Genomic DNA, 13,310 nt, shown 5'->3' with positions numbered 1-13,310 from the left:
TAGATAGTAGGTTACTTCATTGTTTAAAAGTACAAGCACACTACACTTCCTAACATAGATTAAACAATCAGAGAACAAATAGTACATCCAACTGATCCCTTGATAACTTATCCCTTCTCACTACCACTTCTATTGCTCATTTCTTGAGAATAGATATGGTTTTGAAAACGTAAATATAATGTTGGTGAGTTCATAGGTTTTTATACCTATGAAAATAATCTTTAGATAGTTTTTAGAACAAGATCTTTGTTCATGAATATGAATTTATATAGGCATTTGATAAAATACTAGAATAGTATTATCTTTATAGTTAATATTCTTAGTATTTTAATGTTATAACTTCTCTTTTGTCTCACCCCTTTTGCATACTTTTCCTATAACATTTTCACCTCTTTCGCATGTTGATGTATATTATACCTACTTCAAGGCATTCCCCTCTAGGTAGGTTATTTAATTAAGACTTGTTGAACAATGCTACAATGAGTTCCTGCAATCCATCTTTCCACTTGATATTTTCCCCGCATGAAGCTTCATCAGACATCATACAATAGCTTAGAAAGTTATTACTGATGTGACTCAACCATCAAGTTTGTAGTTAGTTGTAGCATCCGGACTCTATGGTATTAAAATATTAATTTTTGCATTTAGAAGAGGCTCACGAAGTGAGCCATAGTATTCACGTCATGAGAAGGACCATTGATTGTTTGACCTGTGTTCTCGAACCTAACAGCGTGAGGCATAAGATCTCACGACGTGAGTTGGGCCTAATATTTCCAAACCCTAAAAATCAAGTATAAAACAGAATGGGGAGGCTAGGTTTGCCGATCCTCAGCCTCTTTCACTCGCAAGTCAGTGAAAAACCCTAGATTCGACCCTTTTGAGCCCTTAACCCATTGTTGGTGATATGGGTGTTTTAATTTCCTTGAAGAAGAAGAAGAAGAAGTAGTTATTGTGGTGGTTCGTTTTGGCGAGATAAACCCCTCCTTGTGGATTTTCTAAGGTTGTGAGCTTCTGTAAATCATAAAGATTCTATCTTTTTCAGTTAAGCTTGCTAGATCTAGGTTATGGTTGCTTTCTTTGCATGGGATCTTGGGTTACCATCCACGAAGTCCATAAAGTTGGCAACTTGATAGACCATTGATTCATTTGTTGTATAAGAACATTTTGGTGCAAGTTTTAGACTCCAAGTTTCAATCTTGATGTTAACACCCATCGTTTGACCTAACTAGTGTTTAAGTCATGCATGGGACATGCATGACTGAAAAGATATGATTTTGTATGGTCCATTAGGCTAGATATGGTATTCTGGAAAGTATCAATGCACATCTTAAAGGATTAAGGACTTAATGCTCATAGAACAGTTCTCACGACATGAGAAGTATGGTCTCACGACATGAGCATGGCGACTGCCCCCATTTGAAACACTGAGGTGAGTGAACTGAGTTGACTCGCTGTGTTGACCCAAGTCGAGTTGACTCTTACGACGTGAGCCAAGGAAGGTCACGACGTGAGGACAGAATGATAAAAAAGTTGACCATTGACCCGAGGCGCTGACTTTTGACCTAAGTTGACTTTTTGTCAATTATTGAGAGGGAGGGTAAGTCTAAGGGTTTCATTGCATGATTTATTATGTGTGTTGTAGTCTGGTGCAGATGATAGCGTGAGCAGCAGTATTTGATTGTTGATTGTGAGGTGAGTAACCTTCTTGTATGAGTGGTTCGAAGGAACCAATGTTGGCCTACTAGTAGTTGTTTATAGTAGAAATGATTGTCTTTGTGATAATTGTCTGGTATGCCACTATCTGTTATGATCTATGTGCTTATTGCTATGTTATTATGTGGTAGTGGTAAGGGTGATGTAGACCTCGTAACCGGTCGAAAGAGACCGAAGGGGTAGGCCAACACCCAGATATGTTAGGTAGTATGTGATTTATACGCTTATATGCTAGGATATTATGTAATAGTGGTAGGGTGAAATACGCCCCGTAACCTATTGAAAGAGACTGAAGGGTAGGCCAGCACACAGATATGCTAGTCAGTTACCGGTTGAAAGAGACCGAAGGGGTAGGGCAGCACCCTGATTTGTTAGGCGGTTACCGGTTGATAGAGACCGTAGAGGGTAGGAAAGTACCCAAATATGCTAGGTAGTATGTTTATTGAATGGTAGGTGGTATGATGGGGGAACTCACTAAGCTTTATGCTTACAATTTTCAGTTTTGGTTTTAGGTACTTCTTCTTCGAAAGGAAAGGAGCCGACATGATTGCAGCGCATCACACCATGATTTCCGCACATGAGATCTTTGGAAGTTATACTATGATGTTGTTTTATTACGACATGTTTGACTATTGATATATTGGTTTTGATATGGGTTGACACTATGAGTGTTTTTAAACGATTAGTTTTATAATTCCTTAATTAAAAATGAAATTTTTGGTCGTAAATTTTTGGATGTTACAAGTTGGTATCAGAGCTTTGGTTTGAGGGATTCAGACACACCTTCGGGGTGTCTGGACTCAAATCGAGGGTTTGAGAGATTTTTACAAGAAAAATAAGTTATCAAAAAATAAAAATAAGGGTTTTAGACAAAGAACAAGGAGTGTGATGCGTGTAATCGGCCGAGCTAAAGTAAGTTTTCCCAAGATACTCATACATGTTATATTATGATATGAAGTGTGAATATGTGAACTACATGCTAGATTAGAGCTAAGGATCTAGGAAGGATGCCTTGTATGCCTATTTTATGTGCTTATTGAACTGCATGCTAGTATTGAATAATCAATTATATGATGGCATGTATAGGATATGTCTGATTTCGGTTACTTAATGCTCGAATGTTGCTTGCTTTGCGCTTTTAGGAGTTCTAGTTATATTTAATTAACTAGTAAACGAATGTGTGAAGTTACATACTACAAGGACTAAATAATTTCAAAAGGTTAGGTCTAGCCTTATTTCGCAGCTCTTTTTTGAGTCCAACCATTGTAGGGTAGGACCTCTCATTCGAAGAATTATCTGGTCTTAGTAATATGTAATGGTATTCACAAGCTAGCTAGGGAGAGATAGTAGGGACTTCTTATGCAGCTGACGGCGGAGAGTGGGTTAGAGATTACCCTAGGGCAAGCTTAGTAAGATTAGTGACATGATTTATTCGGTTGCGAATCATATACATGGATAGGAAGCGACTTTGGTAAACCAAGGCAAACCAGGAGGAAAGTATGGATAAATATGGAAGGTCGTATGGTCCCGTACTACTGAACGCAGAGGATCCGTACTTGACTCTGGGCGAGCTGTGGGGAACCAGGAGTGGCAGATTATGAGGTCTTTTGATGATTATTTATGACCCTAACGATTGTGTGTGTGTGTTTTTTTTTCAGAATAGTGGTGACACCTCACGGAGCAGGAGGTTCGGGGTCTGGGTTAGGTTTAGGTACGAGTTCCGGGCCGATTGATGAGGGATTGCGCAAGTTCATTGCATCCGATGATACGAGAGGCATCCTTGAGTCGACACCGCTGATTTTCAAGTCGATCAATGAGGGTATCATTGAGCTAATGGATCGCCTTAGGGTATTCAGGAGTGACATGGAACCTAGCAAGTCAGGGACTCGTACGCTCTCCTTCAAGGATTTCAGGGGATGAGGAGCGCCAGACTTATGTGGGGTGAAAGAAGCCATTGTGGCTAGGCGATGGATGGCCGACATTGAGTTTACATAGGTGACGAGCTTCTGACCTGAGGGGTCGAAGGTCAGGTCCATTGATGGGTGCTTGAGAGAGGGAGATAGAGAATGGTGGGAGACATTCGATGATACTTTGGGAGCCCCAACCATTGAGGCCATGACCTGGGCGGATTTCGTGTCCAGATTTCAGGCGGAATTTGCGCTAGCTGTGGAGGTTTAGTAGTTGGCCAAGGAGTTCTTGGATATGAGACAGACTACTAAGACGGTGGCAGAGATTACCACCAAGTTCAGGGAGAGGGCCTTATTGGTGCCCCAGTACGCAAGTGATGAGGAGATGAAGAAAACCCGGTACCATGATATGTTTAGAGCTGACATTCGGAAATATGTCAGCTATTCGGCATACCCGACCTTGGACGATATGATAGCCAGGGCACGAGAGAGGGAGATTGATATAGAGCACATCAGAAAGAGGAAGGAGGATACTAGACAGACGGCTGGGGTTTCGGTGAAGAAACCCAAGGGATTCGACTCGGGGTCGAAGGGACAGCAGGGTCGGAGCCGCTGTGGGAAATGCAGCAAGACGCATGAGGGAGCTTGCAGATTAGGGGGATCGGGCTGCTATAAGTGCGGCAAGTTGGGTCACTTTAGCAGGGATTGTACAACCCCTACCCTCACCGTTTAGACATCAGACCTGATTTGCTTCCATTGCAATCAGCGGGGCCATAAAAAGGCCAATTGCCCGAGATTGGTACCAGGAGCGCCAATGGCGGTGCCAGCTCCAGCGACCCTACGGATCACGGATGGCCGACAGGGCAAGATAGATGCTCCTGTGGTGAGGTGTCGAGCCTTCCAGCTGACCGCCGAGGAGGCGTGTGTCGCACTAGATGTGGTGACAGGTATGTTTTTTCTCCTTATCTTTTATTATATTTCAATTTTAATATTTATGTTCCATGTATTCTGTTTTAAGATCGTTCCATGTGAACGGTATCCCAGTGTTGGTGTTATTTGAATTGGGTGCTACCCGATCTTTCGTTTCTCTTGCACTCAGCAAGAGGTATGTCGAGTCTACGAGCATGTTGGATGGTCCTTTAGAGGTCGAGATTGCGGACGACCGATCCGTCCGGGCATTAGAGGTTTATAGAGATTGTTGATGGGTTATGAGCAAAACATCATTCCTATGGTGTACATGCAAACCCTAATAGCTTTTGGATCTAGTTTGTCTAATGAACATGCAATTGAATATCCAAAGCTATAAACCCTAGATCTAGCATACAATTAACCATATTAACATAAGATTGGGGTTTAGATCTTACCTTGATTGTTATGTAGCAATAACAATCTCAAATCCTCCTTTGAATTGGCTTTAGAAAGCTTAGAGTCACAAGTGTCACTCCTCTAATGGCTCACAAACACCAAGAGCAAGAGGATGAAGAATGATAAGAAAGGAGGCACCCAAAACGTGTAGAAAATCTAAGGAAACTCTTGGCCACGTTTTTGGTGCTCTAGGGATCCTTAAATAGTGAGGCTATTAGGGTTATCTAACAAGGAAACCCTAATTTGACTGCTTAGGCCCTAAGCAACCCATGGAATCCCTCCTTAGAGGCCTTGGACGATTTCTAATGGGTTTCCCCATAGAATTCATCCACTCCATCTTCTATGGAGTGGATTAGCCCAATATTTAACTATCACACAATTGACAGTTCTAGTCCCCTTTATTTAATTAATGTCTTTTAGCCACAAAATTAATTCTTATTAATTCTTGACTAATATTAATTAAACAATATGATTTCTCCTTTAATATGTTATTCTCATAATATATTAATAAATCATAATTAATCCTCTTTCTCCATAATTCATCCTATCAAGTGGCTTTGGTGAAGGCAACCCAAAAGGACCATGCACCATCGGGTCAAGTACATACCAAAAATAGTTATGGACTTAGATACTAATCCAACAATTGTGTCATGAGGATCAATGACAAGCGTTACCTCGTGGATTTGGTTCTCATCCTTTTGCGTGGGAACAAGGTCATCATAGGTAATGATTGGTTGAGCCCTAATGGGGCGGTGATCGATTGTGAGCAACAGTTGGTTCGGGTCAGGACCCCAAGTGGGGGAGAGCTGGTGATTCAGGGTGAGAGACCACAGCTTGGACCGGTCATGTGTTCAGCAGCGAGAGCCAGACGCTACCTTCATCAGGGATGTACAGGTTTTGTCGCCTATATTGTGGATACCAGGAGGAGGGTCAGGCGACCATGAGTGATGTGCCAGTTGTTAAGGAGTATCTGGATGTGTTTCCAGAGGAATTGTCTGGCATACCACCGGAGAGACAGGTGGGATTTAGGATTGACCTACTTCCAGGTGTGGCTCCGATAACCAAGGCACCGTATCGGTTGGCTCCTCCCGAGATGCAAGAGTTGTCTACATAGTTGCAGGATTTGTTAGACAAAGGATTTATCTGGCTGAGCAGTTTGCCATGGGGAGCCCCGGTTTTGTTTGTGAAGAAGACGGACGGGTCTCACCGGATGTGTATAGACTACCAGGAATTGAATAAGGTAACGGTGAAGAACCGCTACCCACTCCCGAGGACTGTCGATCTCTTCGACCATCTTTAGGGGGCATCTTGGTTTTCCTAGATCAATTTGCGTTCAGGCTATCACCCGATGAGATTTAGAGATTAGGATGTACAAAAGACTGCTTTCCGGAATCGCTATGGCAACTATGAGTTCGTGGTGATGCCATTTGGGCTCACCAATGCTCTTACCGTGTTCATGAATCTCATGAACCGCGTATGCAAACCGATGATGGATCGGTCTGTGATAGTCTTTATTGATGATATCTTGGTTTATTCCAAGACGCATGAGCAGCACGAGGAGCACTTGAGGAAGGTGCTAGAGACATTGAGGAGGGAGAGACTTTTCGTAAAGTTCTCCAAGTGCAAGTTATGGTTGCACGAGGTGCATTTTATGGGGCACCTCATCAACCAGGACGGTGTACTGGTCGATCCGGCCAAAGTGGAGGCAATTATGATATGGGAGGTTCCGAGGTCTCCATCCAAGATTCAGGGCTTCCTCAGTTTAGCAGGCTATTATCGGAGATTCCTTCAAGATTTCTCCAAGATAGTGGTACCCCTGACCTGACTAACCAAGAAGTCTGTGACTTTCCGCTGGGGGCCTGAACAACAGGCAGCGTTCGAGACTTTGAGGCAGAGGCTGTGCGAGGCGCCTATTTTTGCCCTGCTAGAGGGCCTTGAGGATTTCGTAGTGTATTGTGACGAGTATATCTCGGGTTTGGGCACAAAGTTGATGTAGAAAGGGCACGTCATTGCTTACGCCTCGAGGAAGTTGAAGCCTCACAAAGCGAATTACCCGACGCACGACCTGGAGTTAGGGGTGGTTGTTTTTGCTCTCAATATTTGGCGACACTACCTCTATGGGGTCTGTTGTACCATTTACACGAATCATAAGAGTTTGAGGTACTTGATGGACAAGCCAAATCTGAACATGAGACATCAACAATGGTTGGACGTGGTGAAGGATTACGATTGTGAGATCCTCTACCACCTGGGGAAGGCCAGTGTTGTGGCCGATGCCCCAATCAGAGACATCTGCCTAAGGATGATAGTAGTGACCCCGCTTTTGGAGTGGATTCGAGAGGCCCATCAGGAGGCTATGAAGGAGGAACACCGGAAGAGTAAGCGTATCGTGGGTCAGATTTCCTCTTTCAACAATGATAGCCGCAGACTATTTACACTCCATCGTAGAGTGTGGGTTCCGTACACGGGCGGTGTGCGCCAAATCCTGATGGAGGAGGAGCACGAATCCATATTTTCTATCCATCCAGGGGCGACAAAGATGTATAGAGATCTCCGTCCTGATTATTGGTAGCCCCCTACAGGAAGTGGGATTTAGCCTGGTACGTCAAGAGGTGCTTGACTTGCAGGAAGGTCAAGGCCGAACACTAGAGACCTTATGGAAAGACGCAGCCGTTGGATATCCCTATATGTAAATGGGAGGATATTACCATGGACTTCATTATGAAGTTACCTCGGACAGCACGTGGAGTTGATGCGACATGGGTCATCGTGGATCGGTTGACCAAGAGCGCCCATTTCGTGCCGATTCAGGAGAGTATTTCGGTTGAGAAGCTGGCAGACATCTACAACAAAGAGGTTGTAGCTTGACACAGGGTGCCAGTTTCTGTGATTTCTGACAGGGATGTGCGTTTCACTTCCAGATTCTGGAAGAAATTTCACGATGATTTGGGTATTTGTCTGCACTTCAGCACGACTTTTCACCCGCAGATGGATGTTCAGAGCGAGCGGACCATCCAAAACTTGGAGGATATGTTGTGGGTGTGTGTTCTAGACTTCGGTGGTAGCTAGGATATTTATCTTCCCTTGGTAGAGTTTTCTTACAATAATAGTTACCACGCCAGCATCGACCATCCTCCTTTTGAAATGCTTTACGGGAGGAAGTGCAGGACCCCAATATGCTGGGGTGAGGTTGGTCAGAGGGTCATAGGGAGTACCGAGGTGGTACTCAAGATGACGGAGAAGATCCAACAGATCCGGAGTAGACTTCAGACGACTCAGAGTCGGCAGAAGAGCTACGCCGACAGATACTGATCGGAATTGGAGTTCCAGGTCGGGGATATGGTCCTTCTGAAGGTGTCACCTTGGAAAGGTGTCATCCGCTTTAGAAAACGGGGCAAGCTGGGCCCCAGGTATATCGGACCTTTCAGGGTGGTAGCCTGGGTGGGCAATGTAGCATATCGGTTGGACCATCCGGAAGAGCTTAGACAAATCCAGAACACTTTTCATGTTTCGTAGTTGCGGAAGTGCATAGCCGATGATTCCGCGGTGGTTCCATTAGAGGACATACATGTGGATGACAACATGAACTACATCAAGAGACCAGTAGCTGTTCTTGACAGGAAGATGAAGGATATGCGGAACAAGAGGGTAGAGTTGGTGAAGGTGCAGTGGCAGCACCGCAAGGGCTCGGAGTAGACATGAGAGAGCATTACCCCGAGCTATTCCCACCAGCAACAGTAGACGTCGAGGACAAAGTCTAAATCAAGTGGGGGAGAATTGTAGCATCCGGACTTTGAGTTATTAAAAATATTAATTTTTGCATTTAGAAGAGTCTCACGACGTCAGCCATAGTATTCACGTCGTGAGAAGGACCATTGACCGTTTGACCCGTGTTCTCAAACCTCATGACGTGAGGCATAAGATCTCACGACGTGAGTTAGTCATGATGGTTCCAAACCCTAAAAATCGAGTATAAAATAGAATGAGGAGGTTACGTTCGCCCATCCTCAGCCTCTTTCACTCCCAAGTTAGTGAAAACCCCTAGATTCGGCCCTCTTGAGCCCTTGAGCCGTTGTTGGTGATCTTGGTGTGTGATTGGTGTTTTGATTTCCTTGAAGAAGAAGAAGAAGAAGCTCTTGTGGTGGTTCCTTTTAGCGAGACAAAGCCCTCCTTATGGATTTTCGGGATATTTCTTGCACGTAAATTGAGGTAAAATGGGAGAGAGAGAAGAGAAAATAGCAACCCTAAACGGCTGGCCCTTCAAATATATTTATAGGGTAAAATTGGCCCTTGCCACGTCGTGGCACCTTTTCCCACGTCGTGGGCTTGGTCGTCATTGCATGCGTCATTGCAAGTTGCATCTGGGGGACTCCCGGAGGTGTCAGAAGACTGGCCACGTCGTGGCACTGCTTGCCACGTCGTGGTATCTGACAGTTTTGGGGTTTCGCGCCCCGAATTTCAGAAATTCATAACTTTCGCATACGAACTCCGTTTTCGACGTTCTTTATATCGATGCAAAGGTGAGATTATGCTCTACAACTCTCGTTTAGACTCCATTTGCTAATTTTGACTTTATTTTTAATATATTATAATTATATTACTTATATATTATTTTTAGTAGACCGGGACAGGAAAACTCCGTTATAAACTCATAACTCCTTCGTCTGACGTCCGTTTGCGTCTGTCTTTCCGTCGTTTGCACTACTATCGACGAGATCCTCAATTCTCATTTAGATTGTTTTGGATAAATATCGCTCTAACGTAAATTCACTATTTACGTCGCGTTGTGTCGTGCCGGTTCTGTCGCGAAACTTCGACAGGTCATAACTTCTTCGTTATAACTCGGATTTCAACGTTCTTTATATGTATGGAATCCTTGTAACATATACTATAACTTAGTTAAGATTAATCATTCTAAATAATCGTCCATCAAAAAGTCATTTTTGATGCTTATCGTCTTTAAATTGACTAGCCCTGATCTACGGGCATTACAATTATCTCCCCTTTAGGATGATTACGTCCCGGAATCATCAACGGAATAGGATTTGTATACTGACTCCATATGTTATCTCTCCAGCCTAAGTAATAACCGTGATGCTCAGTCCTTCATCCGCTCTTCTTACTATGATGGACTTTCAATCGTAACCTTCAAGTTACAAAATAAATACTTATTCTGAACTCCTTCTTCTTCTTAGGATAAATACATTCCCTTATCTATTGTAACAGATCGATGGGTCGTGTCCTGATTACCTCTCATCGTAGTCGGACTCAATTGATATGACCACTAGGGTCAGAATAACAACCATCTTACTAGTCATTATTGAAACAATGGTAACGACATACTTGAATAAAACGGAATCAATTACTAGCTTCTTGGTAACCTTGCGACTTCCCATGATCCAAGTGCGAGTCCTGTGCTTCTAGTAGTATAGATCTCTACTACTATTCACACCTACTCATACTCGTCCCAAGTATTGTCTCGTAGTCCCTAAGTCCTAAAATCACAAAACAATTTAACACATACGAATGCGTCCAATTAATCATAAAAATTTTCCTAGACTCTACTAGGACTTCTTCCATGCGTATCTTCTATCATCAATCATGCTTCAACTCGATTGGTGATGGAAATTCTAGATTATGGGACAACTTCAAGAATTACACCAATCGTTCCATCATCTTGCCAATCGAAGGTGTACTTCAGACGTACCATGCTCCTCTAAACGTTCCGTTAATTTATCAAACATAAACTAAAGGCAAGACACCACTCTTATGATATGTTTTGATAGGTGTCATTCACTGTCATAAGCCTTTCATTTCCTCCATTTACTCAATTCTCTACGAGTCTTTACCATAACATTTTGTACATCCAAGCAGACGTTTGGTGCACCGGGCGAGAATTTAAGATAAGAAAGCTTTATTTACGATAGATGTATAAATCTCCTTATCACTCCGAAACGTTTACATGCTAGTTCTAATATCGTATCAAACGCTTAGAATCCTAAACACATAAGGTCTCCAGATGCGGTCGGTAACAGACCATAGATCCGAACAAATAATATCAAATATGGCAACATATAACATTTAGCACATAAAAGCATATTATCCTTCCTAATATAAACTAGTGCTTGTGTCAATTTAAGTGTACTACCTAACATATTTTAGACACACTCCTCACGATCATTACTTAGCATTCTAAGTTTAAGTCTAGAAATCCTACAAATTCCTAGTTCGCTTAAACTAATGCTTTGATACCAACTGTGACATCCCCAATTTCACAGCCAGAAAAGACCGATTTGTTTATGCTTTGTTTTATAAATCAAAGTGATCGTTTAAAGAAAACGGTTGCGGAATTTGTTCCCAAAACAAGATATGATAAAAATTTATCAAAACATTTCTCAAAGAGAATGTATTTTCATTAAATAATAAAACCTCGGGATGTCATGTTCCGATACAGACACATAAGCATAAACAAAACATACATTCATTTACTCTAGTGATTTACATCTCCTTTAATCTCTCAATGCAAAGCAGCTTCGTATCGATACCTGTGATACAATTAAACTGAGTGGGTCAGGCTTCGGAGCCTGGTGAGCATATAGGGTTCTCAACCCACAATAATAATTATTATATTTAATCATCAAACAATCAACCCGATTACCCATCCCCATTATCTTTATTCTTAAAGTTTACCCTAAGAATCAGTTATCCTTCATTCATTCATTCCTAAGGTTTATCCTAGGGAATAGCTAGGCGCAGCTGCCGGGATTATGATGTTCTCTATTTGGCGCAGCTGCCGATATTATGATGTTCTCTATTAGGTGCAGCTGCCGATATTATGATGTTCTCTATTAGGCGCAGCTACCGATATTATGATGTTCTCTATTAGGCGCAGCTGCTAGGATGTTTAGAGTACATTGCATTTCAAAATCATCTACAGGTTATGATGCAGCTACCAATATTTACCTATATCATCTTTCATACCTCATCATTTATCTACCCATATTATACCCAATATATTTGTAGATATAAAATACATATACAGTTTAACTCATTTAAAAACTATATAAAACATCCATTCCACACTCATCTCAAATAAGCAAACAATGTATAAACACATAGCACGTATTTCATAGCAAATACTTAATATATATATATATATATATATATATATATATATATATATATATATATATATATATATATATGTGTGTGTGTGTGTGTGTGTGTGTGTGTGTTAGAAGAAAGTAACCACACACTCACCCAAAACATACACTTAATACATTCAAACAATACTTGTATTAAAATTGTGTTTATGAAAGGGACTATACACTCACTTGATTAGACGATGCTCGGACAACACTACGACTTTTCAAGTAGATATTATTCGGTGAAACCGAGATATCTTCACACACTGGGTTTCTCGCGGACAGAGCTTCGGCTTGGAAACTCTTTTCTTCTCGGGATCTTCGGGTTTCGGGACTTGATTCGGGTCTTGGGGTTGATACCGGGGCTTCGGGATATTTCTTGCACGTAAATCGAGGTAAAACGGGAGAGAGAGAAGAGAAAATAGCAACCCTAAACGGCTGGCCCTTCAAATCTATTTATAGGGCAAAATTGGCCCTTGCCACGTCGTTGCACCTTTTCCCACGTCGTGGGCTTGGTCGTCATTGAATGCGTCATCGCAAGTTGCATCTGGAGGACTCCCGGAGGTGTCAGAAGACTGGCCACGTCGTGGCACTGCTTGCCACGTCGTGGTATCTGACAGTTTTGGGGTTTCGCGCCCCGAATTTCAGAAATTCATAACTTTCGCATATGAACTCCGTTTTCGACGTTCTTTATATCGATGCAAAGGTGAGATTATGCTCTACAACTCTCGTTTAGACTCCATTTGCTAATTTTGACTTTATTTTTAATATATTATAATTATATTACTTATATATTATTTTTAGTAGACCGAGACAGGAAAACTCCGTTATAAACTCATAACTCCTTCGTCTGACGTCCGTTTGCGTCTGTCTTTCCGTCGTTTGCACTACTATCGACGAGATCCTCAATTCTCATTTAGATTGTTTTGGATAAATATCGCTCTAACGTAAATTCACTATTTACGTCGCGTTGTGTCGTGCCGGTTCTGTCGCGAAACTTCGACAGGTCATAACTTCTTCGTTATAATTCGGATTTCGACGTTCTTTATATGTACAGAATCCGTGTAACATATACTATAACTTAGTTAAGATTAATCCTTCTAAATAATCTTCCATCAAAAAATCATTTTTGATTCTTATCATCTCTAAATTGATTAGCCCTGATCTACGGGCGTTACAA

This window comes from Lactuca sativa, chromosome 9 (genome assembly GCF_002870075.4).
Source record: "Lactuca sativa cultivar Salinas chromosome 9, Lsat_Salinas_v11, whole genome shotgun sequence".
NCBI classification, from domain to species: Eukaryota; Viridiplantae; Streptophyta; class Magnoliopsida; order Asterales; family Asteraceae; genus Lactuca; species Lactuca sativa.
The sequence above is the reverse complement of the archived record's forward strand: the minus strand, read 5'-3'. Positions refer to the sequence as shown.